This window comes from Salmo salar, chromosome ssa15 (genome assembly GCF_905237065.1).
Source record: "Salmo salar chromosome ssa15, Ssal_v3.1, whole genome shotgun sequence".
NCBI classification, from domain to species: Eukaryota; Metazoa; Chordata; class Actinopteri; order Salmoniformes; family Salmonidae; genus Salmo; species Salmo salar.
The window spans coordinates 14,388,464-14,401,209 of NC_059456.1; positions in this window are offsets into that span (position 1 = coordinate 14,388,464).

Genomic DNA, 12,746 nt, shown 5'->3' on the forward strand with positions numbered 1-12,746 from the left:
CAAGTAGTATTCTAATTGGTGACTTTCACTTTTACTTGAGTTATTTCCCAGTAAGGTATCTTTTATTTTTACTCCAAATATGGCTTTTGGGCACTTTTTCCATCCACTGAGTCTGTCATAAAAAGAGCAGGTGTTCATAATGTTTTGGACCCTCATATATGTTGTCTAATGGTATTACAGTTCAGTGGTATTCCAGTGTCTCTGCTAGTGCTAATGTATTGTGATAATGTTGCTAGGGCCAATGTATAGTGGTAATGCTGCTAGTGCTAGTGTATTGTGGTAATGCTGCTAGTGCTAATGTATAACGGTAATGTTGCTAGTGCTAATGTATAGCGGTAATGCTGCTAGTGCTAATGTATAGTGGTAATGTTGCTAGTGCTAATGTATAGCGGTAATGTTGCTAGTGCTAATGTATAGTGGTAATGCTGCTAGTGCTAATGTATAGTGGTAATTCTGCTAGTGCTAATGTGCTAATCTGCTGTTTACTCTCTCCAGATGACCTTACCCACATCGGGGCGGGAGAGGAGGCAGGGGAGGGAAAGGAAGTTACCTGCAGAGATCTACCATCATTAAAAAACTCACTCTCTCATTTACACACCCTTCACCCCTCCTCCATCCTTCCTCTCCTCTCCCTTTCCTAGGCTGACTCACAACAGGTTTATAGCCAAACTTAGTTTCACACCTCCCTCCCTCTATCTCTCTTATTCCCTCTCTCTCCTATTCCCCCTCTCTCTCTCTCTCTCTCTCTCTCTCTCTCTCTCTCTCCTATTCCCCCTCTGTCTCTCTCTCTCTCTCTCTCTCTCTCTCTCTCCTTCCCGCCTTCTCTCTTTCTCTCTCTCTCTCTCTCTCTCTCTCTCTCTCTCTCTCTCTTTCTCATTCCTTATCTCTCTCTCTCATTCATTTTCTGTCAGTTGAGGAAGGTGCAATAGTGCCTCTCCAACCTCAGGAGGCTGAAGAAATTTTAAATGGCCCCTAGCACCCTCACAAACTTCTACAGATGCACCATCGAGAGCATTCTGTCAGGCTGCATCACTGTATGGTTTGGTAATTGCACCATCGGCAAATGCAGCGCTCTCCAGAGGGTGATATGGTCAGCCCAACGCATCACCAAGGGACGCTGCCTGCCCTCCAGGACATCGACAGCACCTGGTGTAACAGGAAGACCAAGAAGATCATCAAGGATCTCAGCCACCTGAGCTACGTCCTGTTCACCCCACTACCATTTAGAAGGCAGAGACAGTACAGGTGCATTAGTCCCCTCCTGTACTCCCTGTTCACCCATGACTGTGTGCCAAAAACCCGACTCCAACACCATCATTAAGTTTGCTGACCACACAACAGTGGTAGGCCTGATCACCGACAACGATGAGACAGCCTACAGGGAGGAGGTCAGAGAACTGGCAGTGTGGTGCCAGGACAACAACCTCTCCCTCAATGTGAGCAAGACAAAGGAGCTGATCGTGGACTACAGGAAAAGGCGGGCCGAACAGGCCCCCATTAACATTGACTGGGCTGTCGAGAGTTTCAAGTTCCTTGGTGTCCATATCTCCAACTAACTATCATGGTCCAAACACACCAAGACAGCCATGTAGAGGGCACGACAAAACCTTTTCCCTCTCAGAAGAAATATTTGGCATGGGTCCTCAAATCCTCAAAATGTTCTACAGCTGCACCATCGAGAGCATCCTGACCGGTTGCATCACCACCTGGTATGACAACTGCTCGGCATCTGACTGTAAGGCGCTACAGAGGGTAGTGCGTACGGCCCAGTACATCACTGGGGCCAAGCTTCCTGCCATCCAGGACCTATATAATAGGTGGTGTCAGAGGAAAGCCCATCAAATTGTCAGAGACTCCAGATAGCCAAGTCATAGACTGTTTTCTTTGCTACTGCATGGCAAGCGGTACCTGACCACCAAGTTAAGGACCAAAAGGCTCCTTAACAGCTTCTACCCCCAAGCCATGAGACTGCTGAACAATTAATCAAATGGCCACTGGACTATTACATTGACCCCCTCTATTTGCTTTGTACACTGCTGCTACTCACTGTTTATTATCTATGCATAGTCACTTCACCCCTACTTACATGTACAAATTACCTCAACTAACATGTACGCCCCCCCCCACACACTGACTCTGTACCGGTACCCCCTGCATATAGCCTCCATATTGACTCGGTACCGGTACCCCCTGTATAGCCTCGTTATTGTTATTTTATTGTGTTACTTTTACTATTTTTTACTTTTCTTTATTTGGTAAATATTTCCTTAACTCTTCTTGAACTGCACTGTTGGTTAAGGGTTCGTAAGTAAACATTTCACGGTAAGGTCTACAGTTCTTGTATTCGGCGCATGTGACAAATCACTGTGGTAGAGCATGGTGTTTGCAACGCCAGCATGGTGTGTGCAACGCCAGGGTTGTGGGTTTGATTCCCACGGGGGGCCAGTACACATTTTTTTTAATGCATGAAATGAAATGTATGCATTCACTACTGTAAGTTGCTCTGGATAAGAGTGTCTGCTAAATGAAAAACATTTAAATGTATTTAAAAGCTTGGACCAAGAGACTGAAAAAAAGCTTATTTCTCCAGGCCATTAGACAGTCATCACTAGCCAGCCTCCGCCCAGTACCCTGCCCTGCATCTTAGACCCTGTCACTAGCCGGCTACTGCCCGGTACTCTGCCCTGCAACTTAGAGACTGCTGCCCTATGCACATATAGTCATGGAGCACTGGTCACTTCAATAATGTTTACGTACTGTTTTACCCACTTCATATGTACTGTATTCTAGTCATGGTTGATCCTATATAACTACTGCTGTCCACTTCATATGTATATACTGTATTCTAGTCATGGTTCATCCTATGTACCATATATTCCAGACTCTGGCATTGCTCATTCTGATATTTCTTGTTCTGATGTTTCTTTATTTCTTGTTTTTCACTTTGTTTTAACGTGGATTGTTGGTGTATTAATATTGTACTGTTATACATTAACTGGACTGCTGGAGCTAGAAACACATGTTATAATAATAATATGATATAATGATATAATATAACATGTTATATTAATAATATGATAATATGATATAATATAACATGTTATAATAATAATATGATATAATGATATAATATAACATGGTATAATAATAATGATATAATGATATAATATAACATGGTATAATAATAATATGATATAATATAACATGTTATAATAATATGATATAATGATATAATATAACATGTTATAATAATAATAATATGATATAATGATATAATATAACATGGTATAATAATAATATGATATAATATAGCATGTTATAATAATATGATATAATGATATACTATAACATGTTATAATAATAATATAATATAATGATATAATATAACATGGTATAATAATAATATGATAATATGATATAATATAACATGGTATAATAACAATAATATATAAATATATAATATAACATGTTATAATAACAATAATATATAATTATATAATATAACATGTTATAATAATAATATGATATAATTATATAATTTAACATGTTATAATAATAATATGAAATAATATAACATGTTATAATAATAATATGATATAATGATATAATATAACATGTTATAATAATAATATGATATAATGATGTAATATAACATGTTATAATAATAGTATGATGTAATATAACATGTTATAATAATAATAATATGATATAATATTATAATAGGTAGATGTAACGCTACCAGAGACCATACACAGAGATAACAAGACACACACTCGCCCGCGCACTCTGTATGTCTGTCCAGTTCTGACCATCATGTAAACTGTATGAGTTATTCTACAAGCAACGGGAGGGGTAGAGTTGGAGGGCAGGGGGAACGAGAGAGGGAGAGAGGAGGGAGGGAGAGGATGGAGGGAGAGGATGGAGGGGAGGGGAACAGAGAGGAGGGAGGAAGAGGGAGAAGAGGGAAGGAGTGAGGGAATGAGGGAAAGAGGGACAGAGGGACAGAGGGAGAGAGAAGATGGAGGGAAAAGAGGGAGAGAGGGAGGGAAAAGAGGGAGAAGAGGGAGGGAGGAGATGGAGGGAGACGAGGAAGATGAGGGAGAGAGAGGGATGGAGGGAGAGGGAGGGAGAAGAGCGAGGGAGGGAAAAAGAGGGAGAAGAGGGAGGGATAGGAGGGAGGGAGAGGGAGGGAGGGAGAAGAGGATGAAGAGGGAGGGAGAGGAGGGAGGGAGAAGATGGAGGGAGAAGAGGGAGGGAGAGGAGGGAGGGTGAGGAGAGGAGGGAGAAGAGGGAGGGAGAAGAGGGAGGTAGAAGAAGGAGAAGAGGGAGAAGAGGGAGGGAGAGGAGGGAGGGAGAGGCAGGGAGAAGAGGGAGAAGAGAGAGGGAGAAGAGGGAGAGGAGGGAGGGAGATGAGGGAGAAGAGCGTGAAGAGGGAGGGAGAAGAGCGAGGGAGGGGAAAAGGGAGAGGAGGGAGGGAGAGGAGGGAGGGAGAAGAGGGAGGGAGAGGAAGGAGAAGAGTAAGGGAGAAGAGGGAGGGAGAGGAGAGAGGGAGGGAGGGGTGTAAAAACTTTCTCTGGAAGGCAAATGAGAAACGACTTTTTAAAGGGCTGATTAAAATTCTTATGTTTTATTACCCCTTTATTTCAGAGTTCTGTGGACAAAAAAAAACACAAGAAAAAAACGATGGAGAGAGAGGTGGAGTGAGAGAGGGAGGAAGGGGAAGAGAGGGGTGAGTTGCAGAGGGCCAGGGTAATTCTGAACAGATTCTTTAACGACGGAAACTCCAGGAAATAAAACTCAAAGTTCCATCAGAAATCCCCTCATCATATGAGAGATGGAGAGAGTGAGAGATGTAGTTTTTCATGATGTCTGTTGGTCCTCTTGTTATGGCCTCTGACCCTCCCTGAAGTTCTCTTTCATAGAATGTTGAGTATATTTCTAGAACTCTGTGATAGAATGTTGAATATAGTTCTAGAACACTGTTTTATATTGTTGAGTAGATTTCTAGAACTCTGTGATAGAATGTTGAATATAGTTCTAGAACACTGTTTTATATTGTTGAGTAGATTTCTAGAACTCTGTGATAGAATGTTGAGTACAGTCAGACAAAAACGGTGCTATCTAGAACCTAAAAGGGTTCTTTAGCTTTCCACATAGGATAACCCTTTCAAGAACTCTTTTTGGTTCAAGGTAGAACCATTTTGATTTCCATGTAGAACCCTTTACACAGAGGGTTCTACATGGAACCCAAAAGAGTTCTACCTGGAACCAAAAAGGTTTCTACCTGGAACGAAAAAAGGGTTCTCCTATGGGGACAGCCGAAGAACCCTTTTGGAACCCTTTTTCCAAAGAGTGTAGAGTTCTAGAACACTGTCTAGAATTATGTGATAGAATGTTGAGTAGAGTTCTAGAACTCTCTGATATAATGTTGAGTAGAGTTCTATTCACTTCAGATGTTTGTTAGGGCTAGGGTCCTTTTTTCAGAATTTCCGCCTTACTGACGTGCCCAAAGTAAACTACCAGTTACTCAGGCCCAGAAGCCAGGAAATACATGTAATCAGCAGCATTGGATAGAAAACACTCTGAAGTGTGTAGAAATGTTAAAATAATCTATGAGACTATGACACAATTGATATGGTAGGAGAAAATCCAAAGAAAAACCAACCAGAATTCTTTTTTTTGAAATCCCATGCTCTTACAATGGACAGCTATAGGTTTTTTGTAATTCCAGCTCCCAGATTACAATTCCTATGGTTTCCACTAGATGTCAACAGTCTTCGTTCAAGGTTTCAGGCTTGTTTCTTCCAAAACGAGGAAATCAGTCTGTGGGCACACGACGAAGAGGATGCTCACTTGCTAATTTTACTTTTCTATTGAACATACTTCTTTCCGTATGAAATATTATAGTTTAATTACATTTTAGGGTACCTGAGGATTAATAGAAATATAGTTTGACTTGTTTTAACAAAGTTTAGTGCTAGCTTTTTGGATTCCTTTGTCTGCATGTTGAACGAGTGGATTACTGAAATTGATGGCGCCAACTAAACAGACTTTTTGGGATATAAAGAAGGATTTTATCTAACAAAACGGCCATGTTGTAGCTGGGACCCTTGGGATTGCAAACAGAGGAAGATTTTCAAAAAGTAAGTGATTATTTACTCGCTATTTGTGATTTTATGAAGCCTGTGCTGGCTGAAAAATATGTTGATGTGGGGTGCCATCCTCAAACAATCGCATGGTATGCTTTCGCTGTAAAGCCTATAGTAATTCGGACAATGCAGTTAGATTAACAAGAATTTAAGCTTTTAACCAATATAAGATACTTGTATGTTCATAAATGTTTAATATTCCGATTATTTATTTGAATTGCGCGCCCTCCAAATTCACCGGATGTTGTCGACAGGAGTCCTGCCCTAAGTTTTGTTAAGAGGAAATATACTAAGTCTACATATAGTAACAGTGTTTCTCTCTCCTCTTGCTTCTACCATATCTCTCATCTTTCTATCTCACCTTTCTTCATCTCTCTCTTTCGTCTTTCTTCATCTTTCTCATATTCCTCTGTCCATCTCTCTTCATCTTTCTCAAAATTTCTCTCATATTTCTCAATCATTGAAAATGTGTATTTTTTATTTATTTTACCTTTATTTAACCTCTTACATCTAGACTTTCCGCTAGCGGAACACCTGCTCCAATATCCAATGATGGGCGTGGCGCGAAATACAAAGTCCTCGAAAAACCGAAAACTTCCATTATTCAAACATATGACTATTTTACACCATTTTAAAGACAAGACTCTCCTTTATCTAACCACACTGTCCGATTTCAAAAAGGCTTTACAACGGAAGCAAAACATTAGATTATGTCAGCAGAGTACCCAGCCAGAAATAATCAGACACCCATTTTTCAAGCTAACATATAACGTCACAAAAAACAAAACCACAGCTAAATGCAGCACTAACCTTTGATGATCTTCATCAGATGACACTCCTAGGACATTATGTTATAAAATACATGCATGTTTTGTTCAATCAAGTTCATATTTATATCAAAAACCAGCTTTTCACATTAGCATGTGACGTTCAGAACTAGTATACCCACCGAAACTTCCGGTGAATTTACTAAATTACTCACGATAAACGTTCACAAAAAACATAACAATTATTTTAAGAATTATACATTGCTCAAAAAAATAAAGGGAACACTTAAACAACACAATGTAACTCCAAGTCAATCACACTTCTGTGAAATCAAACTGTCCACTTAGGAAGCAACACTGATTGACAATACATTTCACATGCTGTTGTGCAAATGGAATAGACAACAGCTGGAAATTATAGGCAATTAGCAAGACACCCCCAATAAAGGAGTGGTTCTGCAGGTGGGGACCACAGACCACTTCTCAGTTCCTATGCTTCCTGGCTGATGTTTTGGTCACTTTTGAATGCTGGCGGTGCTTTCACTCTAGTGGTAGCATGAGACGGTCTACAACCCACACAAGTGGCTCAGGTAGTGCAGCTCATCCAGGATGGCACATCAATGCGAGCTGTGGCAAGAAGGTTTGCTGTGTCTGTCAGCGTAGTTTCCAGAGCATGGAGGCGCTACCAGGAGACAGGCCAGTACATCAGGAGACGTGGAGGAGGCCGTAGGAGGGCAACAACCCAGCAGGAGGACCGATACCTCCGCCTTTGTGCAAGGAGGAGCAGGAGAAGCACTGCCAGAGCCCTGCAAAATTACCTCCAGCAGGCCACAAATGTGCATGTGTCTGCTCAAACGGTCAGAAACAGGCTCCATGAGGGTGGTATGAGGGCCCGACGTCCACAGGTGGGGGTTGTGCTTACAGCCCAACACCGTGCAGGACGTTTGGCATTTGCCAGAGAACACCAAGATTGGCAAATTCGCCACTGGCGCCCTGTGCTCTTCACAGATGAAAGCAGGTTCACACTGAGCACGTGACAGACGTGACAGAGTCTGGAGACGCCGTGGAGAATGTTCTGCTGCCTGCAACATCCTCCAGCATGACCGGTTTGGCGGTGGGTCAGTCACGGTGTGGGGTGGCATTTCTTTGGGGGGCCGCACAGCCCTCCATGTGCTCGCCAGAGGTAGCCTGACTGCCATTAGGTACCGAGATGAGATCCTCAGACCCCTTGTGAGACCATATGCTGGTGCGGTTGGCCCTGGATTCCTCCTAATGCAAGACAATGCTAGACCTCATGTGGCTGGAGTGTGTCAGCAGTTCCTGCAAGAGGAAGGCATTGATGCTATGGACTGGCCCGCCCGTTCCCCAGACCTGAATCCAATTGAGCACATGTGGGACAACATGTCTCGCTCCATCCACCAACGCCACGTTGCACCACAGACTGTCCAGGAGTTGGCGGATGCTTTAGTCCAGGTCTGGGAGGAGATCCCTCAGGAGATCATCGGCCACTTCATCAGGAGCATGCGTTGTAGGGAGGTCATACAGGCACGTGGAGGCCACACACACTACTGAGCCTCATTTTGACTTGTTTTAAGGACATTACATCAAAGTTGGATCAGCCTGTAGTGTGGTTTTCCACTTTAATTTTGAGTGTGACTCCAAATACAGACCTCCATGGGTTGATAAATTGGATTTCCATTGATTATTTTTGTGTGATTTTGATGTCAGCACATTCAACTATGTAAAGAAAAAAGTATTTAATAAGATAATTTCTTTCATTCAGATCTAGGATGTGTTGTTTAAGTGTTCCCTTTATTTTTTTGAGCAGTAAAGATACAGAACTCCTTTATGCAATCGCTATGTCCGATTTTAAAATAGCTTTTCGGTGAAAGCACATTTTGCAATATTCTGAGTAGATAGCTCGCCATCACGGGCTAGCTATTTTGACACCCACCAAGTTTGGCCCTCACCAAACTCAGATTTACTATAAGAAAAATTGGATTACCTTTGCTGTTCTTCGTCAGAATGCACTCCCAGGACTTCTACTTCAATAACAAATGTTGGTTTGGTTCCAAATAATCCATAGTTATATCCAAATAGCGGCGTTTTGTTGTGCGTTCAAGACACTATCCGAAGGGTGACGAAGGGTGGCCTGGCGCGTTTCATGACAAAAAAAATTCAAAATATTCCATTACCATACTTCGAAGAATGTAAAACACTGTTTAAAATCAATTTTTATGCGATTTTTCTTGTAAAAAAGCGATAATATTCCGACCGGGAAACCCTGTTTTCGCTCAAAGACGAAAAAATAAAAACATGGTGTCGGCTCGTGCACGCGCCCCCAGTCTCATTGTTCTCTGATCGACCACTATCCAAATGCACTACTGTTTTTCAGCCATGGCCTGCAAAGTCATTATTCAACGTTTTGCCGCCTTCTGAGAGCCTATGGGAGACGTAGGAAGTGTCACGTTACAGCAGAGATCCTCAGTTTTCAATAAAGAGAGTGTAGAAGGCCAAGAAATGGTCAGAGAGGGCACTTCCTGTAAGGAATCTTCTCAGGTTTTGGCCTGCCAAATGAGTTCTGTTATACTCACAGACACCATTCAAACAGTTTTAGAAACTTTGGAGTGTTTTCTATCCAAAGCTAATAATTATATGCATATTCTAGTTTCTGGGCAGGAGTAATAATCAGATTAAATCGGGTACGTTTTTTATCCGGCTGTGAAAATACTGCCCCCTATCCATAACAAGTTAACCATGTAGGCTAGTTGAGAACAAGTTCTCTTTTACAATTGTGACCTGGCCAAGATAAAGCAAAGCAGTTCGACACATACAACAACACAGAGTTACACATGGAGTAAAACAATAATACATTAGAAAAATAAGTCTATATACAATGTGAGCAAATGAGGTGAGATAAGGGAGGTAAAGGCAAAAAAAGGCCATGGTGGCGGAGAAAATACAATATAGCAAGTAAAACACTGGAATGGTAGATTTGCAGTGCGAAGTAGAAATAGAAATAATGGGGTGCAAAGGAGCAAAATAAATGAATAAATACAGTAGGGGAAGAGGTAGTTGTATGGGCTAAATTATAGATGGGCTATGTACTGGTGCAGTGATGTGTGAGCTGCTCTGACAGCTGGTGCTTAAAGCTTGTGAGGGAGATAAGTGTTTCCAGTTTCAGAGATTTTTGTAGTTCATTCCAGTCATTGGAAGCAGAGAACTTGAAGGAGAGACGGCCAAAGGAGGAATTGGCTTTGGGGGGGACCAGAGAGATATACCTGCTGGAGCGCATGCTACAGGTGGGTGCTGCTGTGGTGACCAATGAGCGGAGATAAGGGGGGACTTTACCTAGCAGGGTCTTGTTGATGACCTGGAGCAAGTGGTTTGGCGACGAGTATGAAGCGAGGGCCAGCCAACAAGAGCGTACAGGTCGCAGTGGTGGGTAGTATATGGGGCTTTGGTGACAAAACGTATGGCACTGTGATAGACTGCATCCAGTTTATTGAGTAGGGTATTGGAGGCTATTTTGTAAATGACATCGCCGAAGTCGAGGATCGGTAGTATGGTCAGTTTTACGAGGGTATGTTTGGCAGCATGAGTGAAGGATGTTTTGTTGCGAAATAGGAAGCCAATTCTAGATTTAGCTTTGGATTGGAGATGTTTGATGTGAGTATGGAAGGAGAGATTACAGTCTAACCAGACGCCTAGGTATTTGTAAATGTCCATATATTCTAAGTCAGAACCGTCCAGTGTAGTGATGCTGGACAGGCGGACAGGTGCAGGCAGCAATCGGTTGAAGAGCATGCATTTAGTTGTACTTGTATTTAAGTGCAGTTGGAGGCCACGGAAGGAGAGTTGTATGGCATTGAAGCTTGTCTGGAGCGTTGTTAACACAGTGTCCAAACAAAGGCCAGAAGTATACAGAATGGTGTCGTCTGCGTAGAGGTGGATCAGAGACTCACCAGCAGCAAGAGCGACATCATTGATGTATACAGAGAAAAGAGTTGGCCCAATAATTGAACCCTGTGGCACCCCCATAGAGACTACCAGAGGCCCGGACAACAGGCCATCCGATTTGACACATTGAACTCTATCAGAGAAGTAGTTGGTGAACCAGGCAAGGCAATCATTTGAGAAACCAAGGCTATTGAGTCTGCCGATGAGGATGTGGTGATTGACAGAGTCGAAAGCCTTGGCCAGGTCAATGAATACGGCAGCACAGTATAATTTTTTTATCGATGGCGGTTACGATATCGTTTAGGACCTTGAGCGTGCCTGAGGAGTACCCATGACCAGCTCTGAAACCAAATTGCGTAGCAGAGAAGGTGCAGTGGGATTTGAAATGGTCGGTAATCTGTTTGTTGACTTGGCTTTCAAAGACCTTAGAAAGGCAGGGTAGGATGGATATAGGTCTATAGCAGTTTGGGTCAAGAGTGTCCCCTCCTTTGAAGAGGGGGATGACAGCAGCTGCTTTCCAATCTTTGGGAATCTCAGACGACATGAAAGAGAGGTTGAACAGGCTAGTAATAGGGGTTGCAACAATTTCGGCAGATCATTTTAGAAAGAAAGGGTCCAGATTGTCTAGCCCGGTTGATTTGTAGGGGTCCAGATTTTGCAGCTCTTTCAGAATGTCAGCTGACTGGATTTGGGAGTAGGAGAAATGGGGAAGGCTTGGGCGAGTAGCTGTTGGGGGTGCAGTGCTGTTGACCGCGGTAGGGGCAGCCAGGTGGAAAGCATGGCCAGCCGTAGAAAAATGCTTATTGAAATTCTCAATTATAGTGGATTTATCAGAGGTGACAGAGTTTCCTATCCTCAGTGCAGTGGGCAGCTGGGAGGAGGTGTTCTTATTCTCCATGGACTTTACAGTGTCCCAGAACATTTTTGAGTTTGTGTTGCAGGAAGCAAATTTCTGCTTGAAAAAGCTAGCCTTGGCTCTTCTAACTGCCTGTGTATATTGGTTTTTAACCTGTTAGGGCTAGGGGGCAGTATTGACACGGCCGGATAAAAAATGTACCGATGTAATCTGGTTACTACTCCTGCCCAGTAACTAGAATATGCATATAATTATTGGCTTTGGATAGAAAACACCCTAAAGTTTCTAAAACTGTTTGAATGGTGTCTGTGAGTATAACAGAACTCAAATGGCAGGCCAAAACCTGAGAAGATTCCATGCAGGAAGTGGCCTGTCTGACAAGTTGTGTTTCATCTTGGCTCTTTTTATTGAAGACTGAGGATCTTTGCAATAACGTGACACTTCCCACGGCTCCCATAGGCTCTCAGAGCCCGGGAAAAAGCTGAACGATATCGAGGCAGCCTCTGGCTGAAACACATTATCGCTTTTGGCAAGTGGCCGATCAGAGTACTATGGGCTTAGGCGCATGCCCGAGTCGACCGAATGCTTTATTTTCTTTCGTCTGTTTACCTAAACGCAGATTCCCGGTCGGAATATTATCGCTTTTTTATGAGAAAAATGGCATAAAAATTGATTTTAAACAGCGGTTGACATGCTTCGAAGTACGGTAATGGAATATTTAGAATTCTTTTGTCACGAATTGCGCCATGCTCGTCACCCTTATTTACCCTTTCGGATAGTGTCTTGAACGCACGAACAAAACACCGCTGTTTGGATATAACTATGGATTATTTTGAACCAAACCAACATTTGTTATTGAAGTAGAAGTCCTGGGAGTGCATTCTGACGAAGACAGCAATGGTAATAACATTTTTCTTATAGTAAATCTGACTTTGGTGAGTGCTAAACTTGCTGGGTGTCTAAATAGCTAGCCCTGTGATGCCGGGCTATCTACTGAGAATAGTGCAAAATGTG